The sequence below is a fragment of the Podarcis vaucheri genome, assembly GCF_965113315.1.
Source record: "Podarcis vaucheri genome assembly, chromosome: 8".
NCBI lineage: Eukaryota > Metazoa > Chordata > Lepidosauria > Squamata > Lacertidae > Podarcis > Podarcis vaucheri.
Window position 1 is genome coordinate 75,025,846 of NC_138766.1, and position 20,462 is coordinate 75,046,307.

At 42.9% G+C, this 20,462-nt stretch overlaps 2 long non-coding RNA genes across 2 annotated transcripts; one reads left to right on the plus strand and one right to left on the minus strand.

Annotated features, from left to right (window-relative positions):
* Positions 1–5,006: 5,006 nt before the first annotated feature.
* LOC309539260 lies at positions 5,007–16,051 on the minus strand. Its single transcript, XR_014222794.1, has 3 exons — positions 15,981–16,051; positions 7,166–7,261; positions 5,007–5,129 (listed from the first exon to the last, which is right to left on the minus strand). It is a non-coding gene; the product is annotated as an uncharacterized lncRNA (long non-coding RNA).
* Positions 16,052–16,196: 145 nt separating this feature from the next.
* On the plus strand, positions 16,197–18,035 carry LOC309539871. Its single transcript, XR_014223015.1, has 2 exons — positions 16,197–16,319; positions 17,753–18,035. It is a non-coding gene; the product is annotated as an uncharacterized lncRNA (long non-coding RNA).
* Positions 18,036–20,462: the final 2,427 nt, after the last annotated feature.

Genomic DNA, 20,462 nt, shown 5'->3' on the forward strand with positions numbered 1-20,462 from the left:
ACCTCCCCTCCACACACATCATCATCCCTCCTGGTTCATACCTGGAACCTTGGGTGTTTGGGTGGGAGGTCGGAAGGATGAATCTGCCCAGGTTAGTCCACATGATTGGAATCACAATGTGTGAAGGTATAGAGCTTGCAAGTGAGTACCATGGAAGTGTTATGGATGGGGTTGGTTGGGTCGTGAGGAGAAATGGGAGGAGCTCAGGGGGTTGGAGATTGATGACTCTGGGGAGCATCCTAGTAGGCTTGGGGAGGTGAAATGCGGATCCCAAGAGGTGTCTGAGCCTGGGGAGGAAACTACTAGCTTGTGGAACAGATCTTGTGGATCTAAAGGTCAAGATCAAGGTCAAGGACAGTTAAATCCAGGCAAAGGCAACTATGAGGTTGTGGTGCTCATCTCGCTTTCAGACCGGGGAAGCCAGCGTTTGTCCACAGACATGCTGGCCACATGACCAAACCGCTTCTGGTGCAATGGAACACCATGATGGTGAGTGCATGGAACAGAGTGCATGGAAACACTGTTTACCTTCGCACCACAGCAGTACCTATTTATCTACTTGCACTGGTGTGCTTTCGAACTGCTAGGTTGGCAGGAGCTGGGACAGAGCAACGGGAGCTCACCCTGTTGTGGGGATTTGAACTGCCAACCTTCCAATCAGCAAGCCTTAGAGGCTCAGTGGTTTAGACCACAGTGCCACCCGCGTCCTTGCTTGTGGATTTAGGAGTGGGTTGGCAAAGGAATGTTCTGACCCTGTGACATTGGGCACCCCTAGTCAGATACCTCCTGTTGTGGAGCTGCCCCTGGCATCTCCTCCTGTCAGTGAAGAGCCTCTTCCTTTGGGGGAGGTGACTGAGAGTAAATCAGATTCCAGCACTAGCACCGCTTCCATCTCCAAGGACACAGAGACACCAGCGCTGGTGCAAAGAAACTTCACAGACCCAACCTACTCAAAGGAGTTCCTGCTTGTTTGCCCAGTTCTGAGACTTTGGCCACTTACTGTGCTAAGAGCTGTGCTCACCCCACTCTTTGAAAGAAGGGTTCAGGGGGCATGTTGCTTGTTGGATCAATGTCTTAACGTGTCATTCATCCATCTATCTGCATCTTGTAACCTTTGCCTTGCCTATGCATTGATCTGATTTATGCAATGAAGCCTTTGGAAGAAATTGAGCTGGGAGTTTGACTTCTTTGTCTGGCAGTGAGGCTCAGGACATTGGTGGCACCTCCCTTCAACACATGCTTTGAATGAGTATAAAGCTAATTTAGGCATGTGATTTTGAACTGTAGGCTGCATCATAGGCCACTTATGAAGTGGAGATGGATTCTTAAACATCTTCAGCTGCAAGATTGACTTGTGCGGATGGTCTCAGGTCTTAAAGCTTTAACGTGTGAAGCACCACTGAGAAGATCTTTCAGATCCACATGTTATGAACTGGGCTGCATCATTATTTTCCAAGTAGATCTGTGGCTTCATTTAAGGCATATTTAATCAATTCCCACTTGGCCTACTGCAGTCAATAAGTATGTGAGATTTGACAGTCAAGATCATTAGGACGATGGTTTGTTTATCATGTTGACTAGGTGCTTAGATTATCAAAGTGATAAGCATCTCTGAACCACTCTAGGCAGCAGAGACAGTAATCGGATAATGAGGTTTAATCAAAAACAGGTGGCAGCTGGATAATATTGGTGATGGCAAAACTTTATAAAGTTAAAGTCTAACTCACCAAGCTGTGTTGAGCTACCTTAAAAATAATAACGGTAGGATTCCAGTAATAACAATTCTATATCCATGACTCCAGAGACAAAGAACAGGATGAAATAAAGGATAAGATTCTGTTGGTTTGAGGGGATGCATTCAGTTTTTCTCTCCATGCAACCAAGACCTCAGAATAGATAAATACCTCATGGGCAAAGACATGGGGACTAACAGCCGGGAGAAAATATCAGACTATGTTAGATCATATGAGCCCAAGCAGAGACCTAGATAGCATCGTCTGTACTTAGAAATCTGTCACAAACAATTGGTGTCTTGGCTCCCCTGAGGCTGTGTTCCAGGAAAACACAAACTTCTGAAACTTCTGGAAAGGTATTGCAACATAAAGCTGGTGTAAGGGGTGTGTGTGTGTGTGTGTGTGTGTGTGTGAGAGAGAGAGAGAGAGAGAGAGAGAGAGAGAGAGGTGGATATTGAAGAGAAATATATATTTGAGAACAAGAAAGTAACTGAGGTTGCTTCACACATTATTTTCTTATCAACTGAAGCTCCATGGCAGCCTTTTTTATTAGGACCACATTCACACCATACATCTAAAGCACTTTGAACAGTCATGGCTTAGCCCAAAGAATTCTGAAAGCTGCAGTTTGTTAGGGGTGCTGAGAGGAGGCGTAGATCCCCTTCCCAGAGCTGCAGTTCCCAGAGTTCCCTGTGAATAGAAAAATTACTCTAGAAAATTGCTGACTTGAACACCTACACATGACATACACCCTAATGCCAGCTGAACTAGATAGCCTGAACTAGAGGGGCTTCTATCTCCACCACTAGCCAAGCCTCTGTCTCGACTGCCTCATGCTGTACAAGGTAGCTCAGCCTCAAGAATCTGTGGGCTGGAATATAGCTGCTGCCATGATGGAGTAAGTAACCCCAGAGTGGGGTATGAATTTGCTCAAGATTCCCCAGGCAGTGGACTACTGTGAGGCTCCTGCTCTAAGTTCTGTTGGTGCAGACAAGAGCAAGTAGGTTTCCCTCTGTGAAAGGCCTTTGCCATGAGTCTCTGGGATCTGGGGCTGGAGCCCGTCACCATTGTGCTGCTCTTCTTGGAGCACTTCCCATCGCCGAGCTTGAGCACTTGCTCAGCACCCAGCCTTAGCACCTAAGCACCTATTGTTCCCTTAGCCAGACCTCAATCACCATAGCTAAGCACTAGGAAGAGCTTGGGTCACCACAGCAGCAAGAGGAGGAAGAAGAGGAGAGTGAGCTGTTGCCATGGCTCAGACTAGCCATTCTTGATGTTGCATATCACTTGCTCTCTGACAGCCTTTGCATCTGAGTGATCCACCTGGGAAGGAAGAGTGTCTGAGGAGCACCACCTTGATATTTAATGGTATGGCAGCATAATACTATTTCTATAAATAAAATAAACAAACTACCTTTTTGGGGGTTGAATCCCTAAGCATACCGAAGAAGAAGAAGAAGAAGAAGAAGAAGAAGAAGAAGAAGGGGAGGAGGAGTTGGAGTTTGGATTTGATATCCCGCCTTTCACTCCCTTTAAGGAGTCTCAAAGCGGCTAACAATCTCCTTTCCCTTCCTCCCCCACAACAAACACTCTGTGAGGTGAGTGACACTAAAAGACTTCAGAGAACTGTGACTAGCCCAAGGTCACTCAGCAGCTGCATGTGGAGGAGCGGGGAAGTGAACCCGGTTCACCAGATTACGAGTCCATCGCTCTTAATCACTACACCATTAATCTTGGTAAGATGCTTTTGAGTAAAAATCATGAAAGGGAAGGGGCTTTTATGAAACTTGTTGAAGGTAGGTTTGTTTGGGAATCTGTCTTAATTCTTTTCTCATCTTTCAAGACCCATTCTTTCTCACACACCTTTTGGGGTAGAGAGGAGAGGGGAGGGTCAAGACAGATCATTTCAATTTTTTAGTTGCAGACCTGTGGAAAAATCAAAAGCTTCTGGAACACAGTGTACGACGAGCTTAAAAAAATGTTTAACTTTATGAAAAATACAGAAGCTCTTCTACTAGGGATAACGGACACAGAGAAGATCAGAAAATATTCCTCTATGCCACAGGAGCGGCAAGGATCTTAATTGCTAAAAACTGGAAAAAAGAAACTGTGCCAACAAAAATAAAAAAGGAATAGCAAGATAAACTGTTAGAGTATATTGAACTGGCTAGATTAACAGAGGCAATTAGAGATCACATTAGACAAGTGTTTCAAAAAGCATGGGGGAAATGCAGAGAATACTTCACAAAACAGTGCCCTAAAATACATACCTGGATTTGTTTCGATTAACGTCTGCAGGAGACTTTGTGGATATTTAAGTTATAATTAGGAAAAGAAACTTAATAATTATTCATAAAGGAAACAGATTATAAGAAGTAAATAAGGAAGCCAGATACAGGATAAAGGAAGTCTTTTATTTGGTTGTTTGTATTGTTATATGTTATGTTCACTGTATGTTATGTTCACGTTTAATGAGGGTGGATTTGTGTATTGGGGGGTTTGTGTTATGTTGTAAATAAAATTCCAATTTTTTTAAATAAAAAAAATAGTGGCATTTGAGTAAACCTGGTTAGATGTTATAACAATTCATTTTACACCATCAAGGGATTAAATGTCAACAGTGAAGATTTCCGGAGAGAGATTGGCTCACTAAGCACCCTTTGAAAGGGGCTTCTGTGCCATCGATTTCATCACAGTCCTCTCAAAATCATCGCTGCATCTAGCAACCAGTCCACAGCTTAGTTTCTGCCTGAGAGTGAAATGGCAGAAGAAGCAACAGTAACATCCACTGTTTTAGCAGTCTGTCAAATCACTCCTGTCAAAGAGCTTATTTCCCTCAACCTGAAAATACCATGACTCCCCCAGCTTCTTTTAGTTAAAGGGCAGACTTCCAGTGAATTTCGTTGCACAAAGGTGACACTTCCTTTCACTTAACAGATAAGACAGGTATTTTTTTTTAACCTAGTTATTTTCATCTTGATTTTATTTTAAGTGCAATGAATAACTGTGAGATTTCTACCTCATCCGGAGCATTGTTAGTTGACAGGTCTTAAGCACTCTATGTTTCTATGGCGTCCTCTGCAACTTTAAAACCTGACACAATAACTAACATATGACACATTCCTTATTATAGGTGTCAGACTGCTGCAGAGTAGAGCTTGTGCTGCCTACTTTGAAAATGCCACCCAGTCTGAAATTCTAGTCTAGAAGCAAATTGCACTTGGCTCATTATTAACCATGTAAATGTACACTTTCGCTAGCTGAACACCATGTCTTCTGCGTCACCTTGTGCACATAGAAAGGTGCGTTGGAAAGTGTTGCATTATTTGTGCTTGTCATGGCGTTCCTTCTCACTTTGTCATGGGTACTTCATTCTCTGCATCTCTGAATGGTCACCTGGGTGGGAACCAGAGGAACACAAGAATTAACCAGTTGATCAGGCCAAAGGTCTATCTAGTCCAACATCCTGTTTGCAGGTTAGACCTCAGCTATGGTCTTAGCTATGGTGGCAGGAGTGTGTGTGAAACTATTCTAAATTTCACACGATGCCCACACAGGTAAGATGCATAAATGCTCCAGGAACTGCCCATACATCATAACAAGCAAACCCTTCCTGGGGAATTATACAGAGAAAAAAGATAGATTACTCCCCTCGCCACCACACACGTAAGTTCAAGGGACCAGCTATTTTCCCTCATACAATTCCCTAGGAAAGGATTGCACAAAATGGCCAATTCTTGGAGCATTTTAATATATATCTATTTTTCTCATATGGTGCATTTAGAACAGCTTGTTCCCCCCATCCCCCAAGAAATACATAAACAGGCAGTTCTTGGATCACCTCACAATCACTCTCAGTTGTTGGATTGTGTGCAGAAAGATTTAGTATTGTGGGATGTCAGATCATTGACCTATCTATAAAAAAAAAAGGTAAGGTAAACGACCCCGGATGGTTAAGTCCAGTCAAAGGCGATTTTGGGGTTGTGGCGCTTATCTCGCTTTTAGGCCAAGGGAGCCAGTGTTTGTCCACAGACACCTTTCGGGGTCATGTGGCCAGCATGACTAAACCGCTTCTGGCACAACAGAACACTGTGACAGAAACCAGAGTGCATGGAAACACTATTTACCTTCGCACCACAGTGGTACCTATTTATCTACTTGCACTGGCGTGCTTTCAAACTGCTAGGTTGGCAGGAGCTGGGACAGAGCAATGGGAGCTCACCCCGTTGCAGGGATTCGAACCGCTGACCTTCCGATCAGCAAGCCCAAGTGGTTCAGTGGTTTAGACCACAGTGCCACTCGCATCCCTGTCTAGTTCAGTATTGTCTACTCTATACTGGCTAACAGCAGCTCTCCAGGATTCTCTCCCAGTCCTGCCTGGAGTTGCTGGGAATTGAACATGGGAGCTACTGCAGGCAAAACAATTGAGCGATGCCCCTCCCCAAAGTTCATAGCTATGAGGGCCATTCCACACATCTGTATTCTGATCTGTGCACTCACATCCAGGTGAGGCAAATAAGGCGAGTCTGTTCACAAATGCAAAGTGAATGAAAGCCTCTCCCATTCCTAACTTCAATAAGTAAATTCATAAATAGAGATCTGTGACTAATCTTGGGTAGTAATGTGCCTTGTGCCCACAACTGTTTCTTCCCCTTAAAAATATTTTATGAAGAGCTTTGTAAAAGGCTTTTTTGAAAATTCACCGTGAATTATGTATGCATTCACTTCCCATTATTCTCTGTTGTCGGCTTAACTTTCCTATTCCTTGTAGAAAATGGTTTATCTCCTGCCCAGAATCTTTGGGCAAAACTGATTTGATCTTATCAAAATTCATAATGGTTATAATTAAGGTGCACATTATAGGAATAGACATTAAAACCGTGTGTGGTCGATACTTGACTTAATCTCCTCTACAGGAGTCAAAGAAAACACTAGTAAACAAATGCAGAAGTGTCACATCAGGTAAGATTATATGCTTTGTTTTTGCTTAAAGCAAGAACAATATCTACCCCCCCCCCAGTGAGTCATAATTTGGATTGAAGAAAAAGCGTAAATAAAGTATTAATAAGTGAAAAATCCTATGTGGGATTAGAGACAAATCTCTCAAGTTGTTGAAGCCCATTGCTATAGTTCCAAACGTGTTCTGAGATGCAAAATCTTTTAAACAACTCCATGGCAGAATGATAAAATATGCTGCAGCCATAATGTGAATGTTAAAACATAAAGAATGTTTTAATCAGAAAATGAAAGTTAAGGGAAATGAAAGGGACAGGATGGGAGATGAATAAAATGCATGCATAACAGTTGAAGATGGTTTACTTCATTGATGGCCTGTTCCAAAAGATCAACTGCAGAACAACCAGGTATAATTTTGGGCGCTGCATAAAGAATTCTCACTGCACAGATCACTGCAAATTCTGAGTCAAACTGACCTGAGTGTCATCTCCCAGACAAATGTATGGATTGGAATTCAGAACTTGGCTATCTTCTGTTTTCGAACTTTCCAGATGTTCTGGTTCAATTGTCAGCTAAGAAGAAGGATAAAGATGCACGTAAAATGCATATTTTAAGTGAATATACATTTAGAATAGTGTACTTGGATAGAAAATACATTTACTTTGTGGTCTTATGGTCCCTAGGAGAGTATTTCAGTGGTCATAAGATAAAACAGACCTCCCTCTCAGTGAGCAGAGAATTTTTTTTGTTATATTAAGTTCCCTCCCTGCCACTCTACCCCCAACTCTCTCTGTCTCCCTTCCAGCAGGCTGCCAGGGAAGGGGCAGGTTTCTCTTGACAGAGGTCTGAAGTGATGCTCATTACACTTGCTCATTACAAAGGATAGCCCTGATGATTACCTAGAATTTGCACCTCAGCTGCATGCTGGAAGGTTCTTAAAGGGCCAAACCTTCCATTATGATGCCTTTCTGAATCTGCTGCTATCAGGAGAAGGGATGTTGGGGAGAGAATTTGCAGGTAATTGGAGAAGATAGCTCAGGCTCTATGCTTGAGAGGTCCAAGCTGCTTGTTAAGCATAATTGGTTTAATTGCTTCTGAGATGGGAATGCCTGTGTGAATTGGTGAAAGGGTTTAACTGGAAGATTCCATTGAAGCTAAAGAACAACAAGAATATCTCTCTCTCTCTCTCTCTCTCTCTCTCTCTCTCTCTCTCAGCTTTAACTGGTTAATAATTATCTGATGTTGTTCTCTAGCAGCTAACATGTGAGTGTTTAACCTTAGATCATGTGAAAAGTATTGAATTGCTAATTCGCCATCTTAGAAGTGTGGTGGCTAGTTTCTTTGTTCTCAAGCTCTTTGAGAGTGAGGATATAAATGAAGATCTCCAGCCAAGCAGCCTAAGACAAGATGCAGGCTGAAATGCAGGCAATGGACCCTCAGAAAGACACACAGAGAGAGCTATGTTTGTCAGCCCTGATTTCTAAGGTGCTGAGCCTGTGCAAGACAGCCCGAGACATTTTATAGACATTTTGGATGTATCTTTGATGTTTCTGTTTTGTTTTGAAGAAACAAAGTTCTGCCAGTAAAAGTTTGAATAATATCTAATCAGCCTGGGCAATGTTTTTATTCCAAAATGACTCAGCTTTTATGCTTCAAACTGTGCAATATTAATATTGGCAATACTGCTGACTTCAGAGGCATCCATCCTCTTCCTCTTGAAAGGCTAAGAATGTAAGATGAGCCTCTTGGATCAGACCAGTTGCCCATCTAGTCCAGTATCCCATTCTCACAGTGGCCAACCTGTAGGAAGTCTGTAAGCTGGATATGATCACAAGAGCCCTGTGTCCACCTGTGACTCCCAGCAGCTGGTACCCAGAGGCATAATGCAGAGTATCTTATTGCACAGTGGGTAGGCTTGAAAAATAAAGGATTTCTGAGACAGGCACCTGCTTTTCAAGATTACCATATCGTGTGTTTTGGGTCATCTGAGGCTTGCCTACTTCCCAACAAGGCAATGCCTTTTACAACTTGGCTGAGAGTCGGCTTTTCATTACAGAGCTGAGGTTTCGGTAGTCCTGAGGGCACATATCTATACACTGATTGACTAGACTTCAGAATTTCTACCTAAGGCTGAACCCTTCCCCTCTCCAAGATTCTGTACAAAAATAATAAAGCTTCTTTGCTCCAGCACAAAACATTGCTCTGGGATTTCTCACTATACATATAAATTGGATGGTAAATTTTAAAAGAGGTTGATACCAGCAGGGTAAGTGTTGCAGCTGAAAAAAGCACCTGGGAAATGTTTGCATGTAGGGGTTGTCACCATTTCCAGAGGCATGGCTGTGTTTGTTTCATCTTGCATCTGATGAAGTGGGCTGTAGTCCATAAAAGCTTATGCCATAATCAAACTGGGAGTCATAATAAAAAGGTTTGCCTTAGATTATCGACAAGTGTAGGAAGTTGCCTTATTACAAATCAGGCCATTGGTTTATCTAGCTCAGTATTATCTAGACTATAGGGATGTGGGTGGCACTGTGGTCTAAACCACTGAGCCTTGGGCTTGCAGCAGTTCGAATCCCCGTGACAGGGTGAGCTCCCATTGCCTGGTCCCAGCTCCTGCCAACCTAGCAGTTCGAAAGCACAAAGTGCAAGTAGATAAATAGGTAGTGCTCCGGCAGGAAGGTAAACGGCTTTTCCGTGCACTGCTCTGGTTCACCAGAAGCAGCTTAGTCATGCTGGCCACATGACCCAGAAGCTGTACGCTGGCTCCCTCGGCCAGTAAAGCAAGATGAGCGCCGCAACCCCAGAGTCGTCTGCGACTGGACCTAATGGTCAGGGGTCCCTTTACCTTGATTATCTAGACTGGGTACATGCATGCACACAGATCTACAATTTCTAGATACCTGAGATGACTGTTGCTGTAGAACAGCTGGTCATGGAAATGATCAGTGCTCAGGTCCCGTTAAGTATAATGGTTTGACACAAAAATGAAAAATGGCTAAAGACATATTGCAGAAAGTTTGACATGGGGTTTTTCCAGGGGGCTATATTAAAGCCAAGGAGAGCTCTTGTTGAGTTAATGATTAACTAACTGATGGTTGTTTCTCTGGTAGCTAACATGTCAGTGTTGCAACTTTAGATCATGTGGGAGGTATTAGGTTGCAAAATCTCCATTTGGAAGGGAATTGCTTTTGAGTCTTTTCTCCCAATATAATGGAGTGAAGACGTAAAATGAAGCTCTCCCATATTTTGTCAGATGCTGAGCCTGTGCTGAACAGCACAAGACATTGTATGGACGTTTTGGATGAATCATTTACTGTATTCTGGGTTAGTTTAAAGAGTTCTGCCAGTAAAAGTTTGAATAGTACTTTTGTGGGTCTGGACAATGATTTATCCCCAAAGGAGTCAGTTCTTGTGCATCCAGTCACTTCAAGCTGTGCAATATTAATATCTACAACAGCTCCTGCTTGTAGACTTCCTATAGGCACCTGGCTGGCTGCTGTGAAATCAGGATCCTGGACTAGGTGGGTCATTGGCCTGATTCAACAGGTTCTTTTTACATTCTTATGGCTTAATCTTAAGTGGTCCCTATGACCTACTGTGACATAGGAGCCAACTCCTAGGGGTCGCGGAGGCTTCAGCCTCCACAAGAAAATATTTGCAGGGGGCGGGCCCCCACAAAGTTCATGGGCATTCCCATTCACATGGTGTGTGTGCACTGTGTCATGTGATCAATTATGTGGGCAGGGGTTACCTGGGCCCCAACAATATTTTATTCAAGTTGGCACCCCTGTGCTGTGAGATGTGGCTGTTTGCCATGCATGCCCCAATTCTGAATTGACCATAAGCAACTGGTTGGCCACTGTGATAACTGAATGCTGGACTAGATGGGATGCTGGTCTGATTCAGACGTTTACACTCACTGGCAACATCTCTCCAGAGTTTCACATAACAATCTTTCCTAGCCCTACCTGGAGATGCAGGGACTGAACCTGGGAACCTCTGCATTCAAAGTAGATGCTTTGAGACTAAGCTAGAGGCCCTGAACTGCTGCAATGCTCCATTGTTTCAGTATGATGCTACATGGAGTCTAGAAGCCGAGGAGGGTAGCTGAGGATATTTGGGCACTGTGCTGATCAAAGCCACTAAAAGCATGGAGAATATATTTCAATGTTAGCAATAATAATTCTTGTATAATAAAACTGGAATACCATCAGGTTGTGGACAAAGGGTTATGTGCATAGTTAATGAATTAACATTTCAGCCTGTACGCTGAAAGACACGGTTTCTACCTTGTAAGCCTGAAACACCTTGGAGTCATTATTGTCCCTGTTGACATGCTTTTGTAATAGCATAATTTGCATTTTCAAGGAAAACCAAATGTTCCATATAGTCTTAAAGATGTAATTTAATTCATATCGTTTTCAGGAGGTACAAGCAATGCTTAATGGAACAATATGTGTGAGCATAAAAATAAAACTTTCATTAGAGAGAGAGAGAGAGAGAGAGAGAGAGAGAGAGAGAGAGAGAACACAAGAGTTTAGCTCTGGAGTGCTTTAAGATTCCATTATTTAGATACCTAACCTTCATGTAAAGCATATATATATATATATATATATATATATATATATATATATATATGCAGGTTTTGGTGTCTTCGGGTGTCTTCCCGTGTAAGAGTCGGGGTGTCTGTGCGACGTTTCGACGAGGTCTCACTCGTCATCTTCAGGCTGGTGCTTTCGGCTTCTTGTTACTGGAACAGAGCTCTGTTCCAGTAACAAGAAGCCGAAAGCACCAGCCTGAAGATGACGAGTGAGACCTCGTCGAAACGTCGCACAGACACCCCGACTCTTACACGGGAAGACACCCGAAGACACCAAAACCTGCATTCCTGTACCCGTGAAAATCTACGAAAGCATATATATATATATATATATATATATATATATATATATATATATGGATCCTGAACTCCCATATATAATATACAATAGGAGAGAAAGCAGAAAAACCATAGCAATCCCTCAGCAACATTGCAATATTCTTTAGAAAACAGGGTATCTTGGGCTGCATGGTTGTAACAAAGGTGTCAAATCTCTTGAAAATTGTAACCCTGTGCCATTGACTTTAAGTAGTCCACACATTACATATATTGGGGGTTATCAGGCTACAGGCTTGTCAGATCTGCTGCTAGTCAGAGCAGACAGCACTGAGCTACATGGACCAATGGTCTGAGTCAGTATAAGGCACCTTGTCGTGTTCCATAGCATCTCCAGTTTCTACTGTGTGTCTGAAAGCCAGGTCTCATTTATAAATGCTCACTGTGCAATTCACATACAAATTTGTCTCTTAATGCATCATTAAGCCCCCTCCTTGAAGTCACAGTGTTAGGAAAGCCTTTTCTAATCCTGCTGCAAATGAGGAAGCAGATTCACCTTCAAGCGCGTGCCTCTTGTAAAATCAGAAACCTAATCAGGGGTTTTGGTGATATGCGCTGCTGAAGTATTTGCAACTTTCTTTTGGAAAGCTTTGCTCGCAGGAGTCTGTGGAGCAATTAAAATATTACACAAGACTGTAAGATATTCCTCCCATAATACTAAGCAATGCTGCTACCCCTTCCCTGCCCAGGAGATTCTCATTTATGTAAATAAACTTCTGCCGGCTTTCTAAGTATTTAGGTTTTTCTTCCACAGCCCTTATCAAATGTTAACATGGTCTGCCACATCACAATGCTTCATAGTACTTTGGGAGTTATGGTGAACTGTGGTCTACTCAGATTAGACCCAATGAAAATAATGGGTGTAAAGTAGTCATGTCTGCTCATTCCAACAGGTAGAATTAACACCTAAAGCAATCCAGAGTCCTGTTGCATGCAAGATTCTGAATCGTACTTTTGTCACCAATCATAAGAAATTTGGCTTGGCTTGCACCTTTTATTTTATTATTTATTAAATTTGTATACTGGCCTATACCTGCAGGTCTCAGTTCTCAAGATAGAATCGTAATCTAAAACCACAAAATACATAATCAAAATATGAATGTGAATAATTTGAATGTGAATCTAACAAATCTGCACTTCCTGAAATGACAGAGGACTGAAAATGCAGTTAAAATGAGGTCAGAATTATTTGAAATTCACACTTGTCTATATTTAGGAGGGGCGCGGGTGGCGCTCTGGGTAAAACCACAGAGCCTAGCACTTGCCGATCGCATGGTCGGTGGTTCGAATCCCCGCGGCGGGGTGCGCTCCCTTTGCTTGGTCCCAGCGCCTGCCAACCTAGCAGTTCGAAAGCACCCTCGGGTGCAAGTAGATAAATAGGGACCGCTTACTAGCGGGAAGGTAAACGACATTTCCGTGTGCTGTGCTGCTTCGCCAGAGCAGCTTCATCACACTGGCCACGTGACCCGGAAGTGTCTGCAGACAGGTCTGGCTCCCAGCCTCTAGAGTGAGATGAGCGCACAACCCTAGAGTCTGACAAGACTGGCCCGTACGGACAGGGGTACCTTTACCTTTACCTTATATTTTACAATGCAGTTTTCCAACCAAATAACATGTAAAAAAAATGCATATGTTACGGGCAACGTATTTAAAAATGCATGTGTAAGTAACATACACAAATGCACAATATTAGGGGAAATTGCTTGCAAAAAATGTGCATGTTAGGAGAGATGCTGTGGCGTTTGCCCGTTCTTTTGGAAATGTCTGTACAGGGGGAGAGAATGGGTTAATAGGTATACCAATAGAAAAGCCCAGAGGCGGAGCCTACCTGTTTTTAAAAGGCTTAGCCAGAGGTTTAGACAGTAGGGAAAAAGGAGTTGGCAGACAGTTGGAAATAGATAGACAGTTAGTGCTGTTGGTTCTTGTGTGAGGGGAGGTAGAAGAGTTAGAGACAGGATAAAATAAGACTAAGAGGGTAAAGGGTAACAGTGTTTTGAATGCATTTAAAGTTTATTTGTGTTTGCAATAAACTACAATCTTCATTGTTAACTTGAGAACCCGACTGAGATTAAGTGTTTTACCAGGGAGAACATGGTTGGTGGCAGTGGATTAGTGGTGAACGGGTCAATAGTCCATGAAATGACCGGGGGCTCTGTATGAATGCCACAAATGCACACTAAAATGTGTCTGCATTTCAAGAGAAGCCTCCATTGGTGTCTATGGAGACTTTCCTGAAATAGAAAGAGCAGCTGCAGATAGGAGGTTGCTTACAAGATCCGAAAGTAATGTCCTATGTCCCTCCTGTTTTGTCCCATGTCCCTCATCCCTCTTCTGCTTCTTGAGATCCATTAACTGGAGATACTAACTGGAAACACTGTGGGAAAGGACATATCATATCTGCTTTGCATGCAGAAGGTATCACATTCAATACCCGGCATTTCCTGATACCTTGAAAAGTTGTGACCACTCAATGTAGGTGATACTGAGCTAGACAGACCAATAGTCCAACTCATTATATAAAACACTTTCCAAATGATTGAACTTGAGACCATGTGCTCTTCCAGTGAGCTATAGCTCCATCAACCATTATAAGAGTATGCAAGCAGGAAGATCAGATCTCGTGTTCTCATTGTGCTAGGCTGTCCTTCTTATTTTCCATTCTTAAAATGGAAGCATTCCTTGTTCATATTACAGACAATTAATGTAATTTGTTTCTCCTGTAAAAAAGCAAAAACTTGGAGACATTTGTATTTCAATGGGGGAAAGGTTGGGCTGTTTTGTAATTGGATCGTTTAATGGTCTGGGCCAAAAGTGGGCCAGGTACTGTACTTGACATTAAATAAGACCTATTAAAATAAGTACACCTGAACCAGGACTCTGGTGAGATGAGTCATTTCAAGATCCCTCATCAGCACTTTTCCAAAGCTGAGACTTTGCATGAGCTAGAATATAAGCTCTTTGAGTCAGCATAATGTGTCAGTTATATGTGAGTTCCCATAAATCTGTTCAAAGAGTAAGAGAATGGGAAGGCTACATCCTTGTGACATACTCTGCAGTTGCAAGGAGGTCTAATGTCAACATGCAGAAGGAAGGGTGGCAGTGATGGATTAACCTTTTCTGTTTCCCTTGCCTGAAAAGCGGAAACATCCCCCCTCCACCAGCTTCTTCCATCTGTGCACAGATGTGTAAAATAGAAAGCTGTTTTTGGTCTTAGGTCCTTGGATCTGAACTTGATGCAGAAAGCCAAGCGGACTTTGTAGAAGTCTCTTGAAGTTGACACAGAGATAGTAGCACCTTAGAGACCAACTAAGTTTGTTCTTGGCATAAGCTTTCGTATGCATGCACACTTCTTCAGGTATCTGAAGAAGTGTGCATGCTCACGAAAGCTTATGCCAAGAACAAACTTAGTTGGTCTTTAAGGTGCTACTGGATAATTTTTTTATTTTATATAAAAAAATTGGCCGACTGTGTCAGACCAACATGGCTACCTACCTGAATCTAGAGATAAAAGCAATTCAATATCTCAGAGGATAAAACCAGAGATGATGTGGGGCTATGGCAGGGACACGTGCTATTGTAGAAAATGATTCTTATTGTGGTGAGAGAGTTGTAGTTGCAAGGCCAACTCTTAGGTCAGATATAGAAGCCTGGAGTGCTACACTTGCTCACACCCCACCCACAGCCTAAGGCTCCCCAACTCTGGCATGGGAGGTGCAATGAGCCTGTATTTTTTCATTCAGTGGGCATTTTTATATCTTATGCAACATGCTGACAGGATGTAGGGGGTTGTATCCAAATTTTGCCCTATGCACAGCAGGTCCATTTCATAGACTTATAAATTCCAATGGGTCTACTCTGGATACAATCCCTGGTCATGAACTTGCTGCATTGAAATATCATGCAGATTCGTTTCTACCTACGGAACGGTGTGTTATATAACCCTAGAAATTGCTACACAACTCCATCTGTCCTAAGAAGAACATCCTACATTGGGAGGGAGAGGTAGGATTTCTCTGGAGACGCAGAATTATGGCTATCACAACATAATGTGCAAACAAGCCTAAGGTATGTTAGAGACTTCTTTGCATTTTTGAAATTACTGTGGTAATTTACCTTCATTTCCCCAGAGTGTAATTGAAGAATTCCCAGGGGTCTCCGTGCTGGGAATGGTACGCCATATGTTTACCCTTAGGAGGTCATGCAAAACTCTATTCTAGCTCTTAATTGATAGAATTACTTTATCACTATCTCCCAGAGCCATTAAGAATAGTTACAATCCATCTCAAAATGGGAAGCAGAATTATTTTCACTACATTAAGGCTAGAAAGAAGAAGAAAATCAAGGGAAAGTACCAGAAAAACCATGAGGAAAGTTACACATTTCTCTAGGAGGCAGAGGCGCCATCTTCTTAGGGGGATTGAGGGGACCCATGTGTGACACCCTGCACTACCCCCATGACATCATGGGCACACCACTATGACATCACGCATGTGGTGCTGTGCGCCTCTGTGCAATGTCATGAGGTGTGTGTGGCATTGCATGACACTCTGACATGGCATATGTGATGCTGTGAGGAGCCAGGGGGCAGAGCCAAACACCCCCTGAATATTGAGGGGACTTGGCCCCCTCAAAAATACTTTGGGGGGGCTGACACTGCCTCAGCCCCTAGGAGTTGATGTGTCTGCTAGGAGGTGAGGTTGTAGATGGGACCAAGAATGAATACAGCCCCCAACACACTTTGAGGTTCCTCAGAATGCCAGGTCACTCTTTGGAGCAGATCCCCATAATTCCAAAACAAACAGAAAAAGGAGAAGAAATGTTTTCCCATATAGTGCGCAACAGTCCCTACAAGCAAAGTCCACTTCCTTCATAATCCATACTGTCATTCTTTCACCACAAGCAACCATTGTAAATGAGCTTACTCTTAACAGTGATGAACCAGTGCTGGCTTTTGTCCTAACTTAATTATAACTCTGAGCCCCGGGACTTCAGATGCAATGCTAGCAAAGGGGTGGTATTTCTTGCTGAGCTTTCCATTCCCTTCTTCTTTTTGCTGGGCGTATGCTAGACTGTGGCTTTCTGCAACATTGTAATTAATGCATCAATTATTAGGGGTCGCAAGCTGTTCCCTCCCACCTTCCCATGTTGGAAGCCTATTGCAAAACCGCTGAGGACACTTGGAGGAAAAATGGGACGATGGACGTGTGAGCGAACAGAGACTTTAATCTCAGTGGTTTGGAAAAGCAGCTGCATTTCGGAGCCTAGATTTGTTGTTGTGATTTTAAATCCTTAACCATCTCAGTAGCTGTCAAATGGAGTCATGTTTCGGGGGGGGGGATGTAAATACAGATGAGTGATGAAACTCTGGTTCCGAATTTCTCATTAATTCCCCAAGTGTTTTAACAACCAATCCCTTTTCAAAGGGAACTCTGGGAATTGTAGCTCTCGGGAGGAGAATAGGGTTTCCTAACAACTCTCAGCACATTTAGCAAACTACAGCTCTGAGAATTATTTGGGGGCAGCCATGACTGTTTAAAATGGTATCATAGTGCTTTAAATATAAATGCAGCACAGTACTCCAGCCTTGAGGCTATCAGTGCATGGACTTGACTGCCCACTCTATCCCTATCCATAAACAATCCCAGGTGGCAAACCCAACAAAACTGATAGATTTTATTGACATCCCAGCACCTCTGAAAATATACAGGAAGGATTACAAGTAGCACACAGTCAATTTATAGCTTGTGTATTTCTGTAGCTATTGGCACTATCCCTATATCAAACAACTGGTTGCAAAATATAAAAATTCAGGTTTCATAAAATGTTCCGGAGGATTTTTTTTTAAAATTCAAATGCTAGTATAAGTCTGAAACATGGAACATCATATCTGATACAGATCAAAAGCAGAATAGAAACAGATGGTTTGGAAAACGTGCATTTCCTCCTGCTAATTCAAATATTTATGTCTCCTCTTGGGAAGCTTCTGTTGATTGTGTCTGGCATCTAAAGCAAAAATTTCAAAAGGGGAGGGGAATTCATCTTCTCCCCAGAGACAGTTCACCAACACTGTCCTTTTAGACAAAACAACCAAGTCTCTGCCATTAACATCTTAATTAATCTCCAGGCACAACTTCCTCAGCAGAGATGCATGTCGCATGAACAAGACCAAATTCACTCCAAAGGACAAGCAGATTTTCGAAGAGATCTACCTAAATGGCAGGATGAGCATGGATAGACCCGCCAGTCCTTTGTTTTTTCATCAAACAGAGAACCTTTCAGCACAGCATATGGCTTATATTCTCAGGATGCTTATCCAGCATAAAAACAGCAACAACAACACTTCAAGTGACCTTTCTGTTCATGCAACACTAGATTCCATTATTTCTCAACACAGTTTCATATAGGCACCTTCCTTTTCTTTATTTATTACAAACACCTTCAATCCCCAGCTTCAAAACCATGCCCTTACCAAAAACCACCAGAGAAATCCTTTAGAACCAGGCAATTAGAAAACCTGGCTTTTGATTGCTGCTCGCAGCCCAGCCCTGACACAATCTGAATAGGGATGGAGGAGAAATTTGGTCCACTGTTCTTCAGCCTAAGAACTGCTGGATCATTCAGGCCAATTGCCCATCAAGTCCAGGATCCTGTTCTCACAGTGGCCAACCAAATGCCTGCAGGAAACCCACAAGCAGGAGCGCTTTCCACTCCTGTAGTTTATGCCTTCTTTTTTTGCCAAGGTGGCATCAGGGGAACTAGAATGACACCAAAGTATTATGGTTTATGGGTTCAACTTTATTGGTTACAGATGTGAGCAGTTTGGCTTAGGCATTGGGGTGAAGCCAGGCTATGTCTTGACTCCTGTCCATCTGCAGGGAGTCCACTTAAGGGTAAACCACTGTGGTTTTTGTACAGAGCCCCCGGTCGTCTCACCGACTATTGACCCATATACCACTAATCCGCTGCCACCAACCAGGTCCTCCCTGGTAAATCACTTAGTCTCAGTCAGGTTCTTAAGTTAACAAAGAAGAGTGTAGTTTATTGCAAACACAAATAAACTTTAACTGCATTCAAAACGTTGTTATTCTTTACCTTCTTAGTCTTATTTTATCCTGTCTCTAACTCTTCTACCTCCCCTCACACAAGAACCAAGAGCACTAACTCTCCATCTATTTCCAACTGTCTGCCAACTGCTTTCCCAACTGCCTTTCCCAAGCAACCAACCAATTAAAACCTCAGGCAAGGCATTTTATAAACACGTTTTATAAACTGGCTTTTCTATTGGCCTACATATTAACTCTCTCTCTCCCCCTGTACAGACATTTTAAAAAAGAACAGGCAAATGCCACATCCACCAATAGGTGGCACCCTATGACTTACATCAAATAGGGGCACCCCAAGGGGTCCCTGTAGGGGCTGTGACATGGCCCTAGCCCATGTTCAGGCATCGGACAGGATTCACACCCCAGATCCCTTTAACAGGATACTCTTACTGGGGAAGGGCAGGCAAAGGCTACAAATTCCCCTCCATCCAAACGAAGGCTTATCTAATGCCTAACCTCACAAAAGTTGTGATGATTGCTACTAGCTGGGCAAAAACCAAACAGCCAGTGCCAATTTGCCAAGTGGAAAAATTCCTACCCGGCCCCAACTATATGGTGACCGACAATTGTCTGTAGCAAGGCCATATCTGAGCAAAGCATGAAAAGAGGGCGGGTGGGTTGGGTGATCCGGGGATGGGGCGAGTGAGTGGGTGTCGGCCAGCCGCACTGTGGTTAAATCTCCCGCAGCCACACACACTCTGGAAGCGGATTGGCTGGGGGCCGTCCCACAAGGGGCAGATCCCTCAGCAATGATGATGCGGCCGGCATGATGTAGGAAAGAGGCGGCAACCTTCCACCCTTAGGTTGGTATGCTGTTGGGACCTGGCTGCCTGGCCACAATGCTGCCCACTGGGAAAAGGTGAGCGGACCTAGCAGACTAGCAAATCAGCTCAATGCAACACTCCCAAACTTGCTGGAGGAATGCAATGTCTTCTTATGTACACCGTATCTTTGTTTTGCAAAAAAAGTGAGCATCAGAACCCACAGGATGCCCACAAAATGGATGAATCAAAAAGCAATGTAAAGTGTGTATTTCTGTAAAAAGTGCATACAACATGTGGGCAAATTAAATGTGGCGTTTTTGTGGATTCTTTTGAAATAATCCACAAAAAAGTAGAACAGAATGGACCCACGGTTGATCGACTGAAATGGGACAGAATAAGCTGATCAGTGCATCCCAAGTCTGCAGGAAGTGAACCAGGAGTAGAGATGGAAGGAAAAAAAATCAATTCTTGATAGACTCATGCAGGGTTTCTGGCCGTTCCAACCCATCTGTTCTCATCTTGCATTGACTAACTCTTGCATTGAGTGTCCTCTTGTTTTGAGCCTCCTGTGTATTGTCAGGGTTTTTTTTTAAGTCCACTAATGATGTGTAAAATTGTACACCTAAAAGCACATATATTCAACATATGCTGCATATAAAAGAGTCAAGCCCTATGAAGTACTATCTTTCTGCAACATAATTTTATATGTATCAATATGCAAATGTTTTTATACTGCTATGTGCCTTTTTGTACGTATGCTGGTTACTTTAGGACACCTGGAATGTATATACATATAATTTTATACATATAAAATGTTTACAATATGTGAATTATTTGTATTTTTAGGAGAACCAGTAAAAAAATAATATCTCACTTCTTGTCAAGCTCAGTGAGTGAGACAGGAATGGGGCGGGGGGGAATCAACATGGGTAAACTGAGGCCTATTTTTTTCAGAAAATTCCACCCT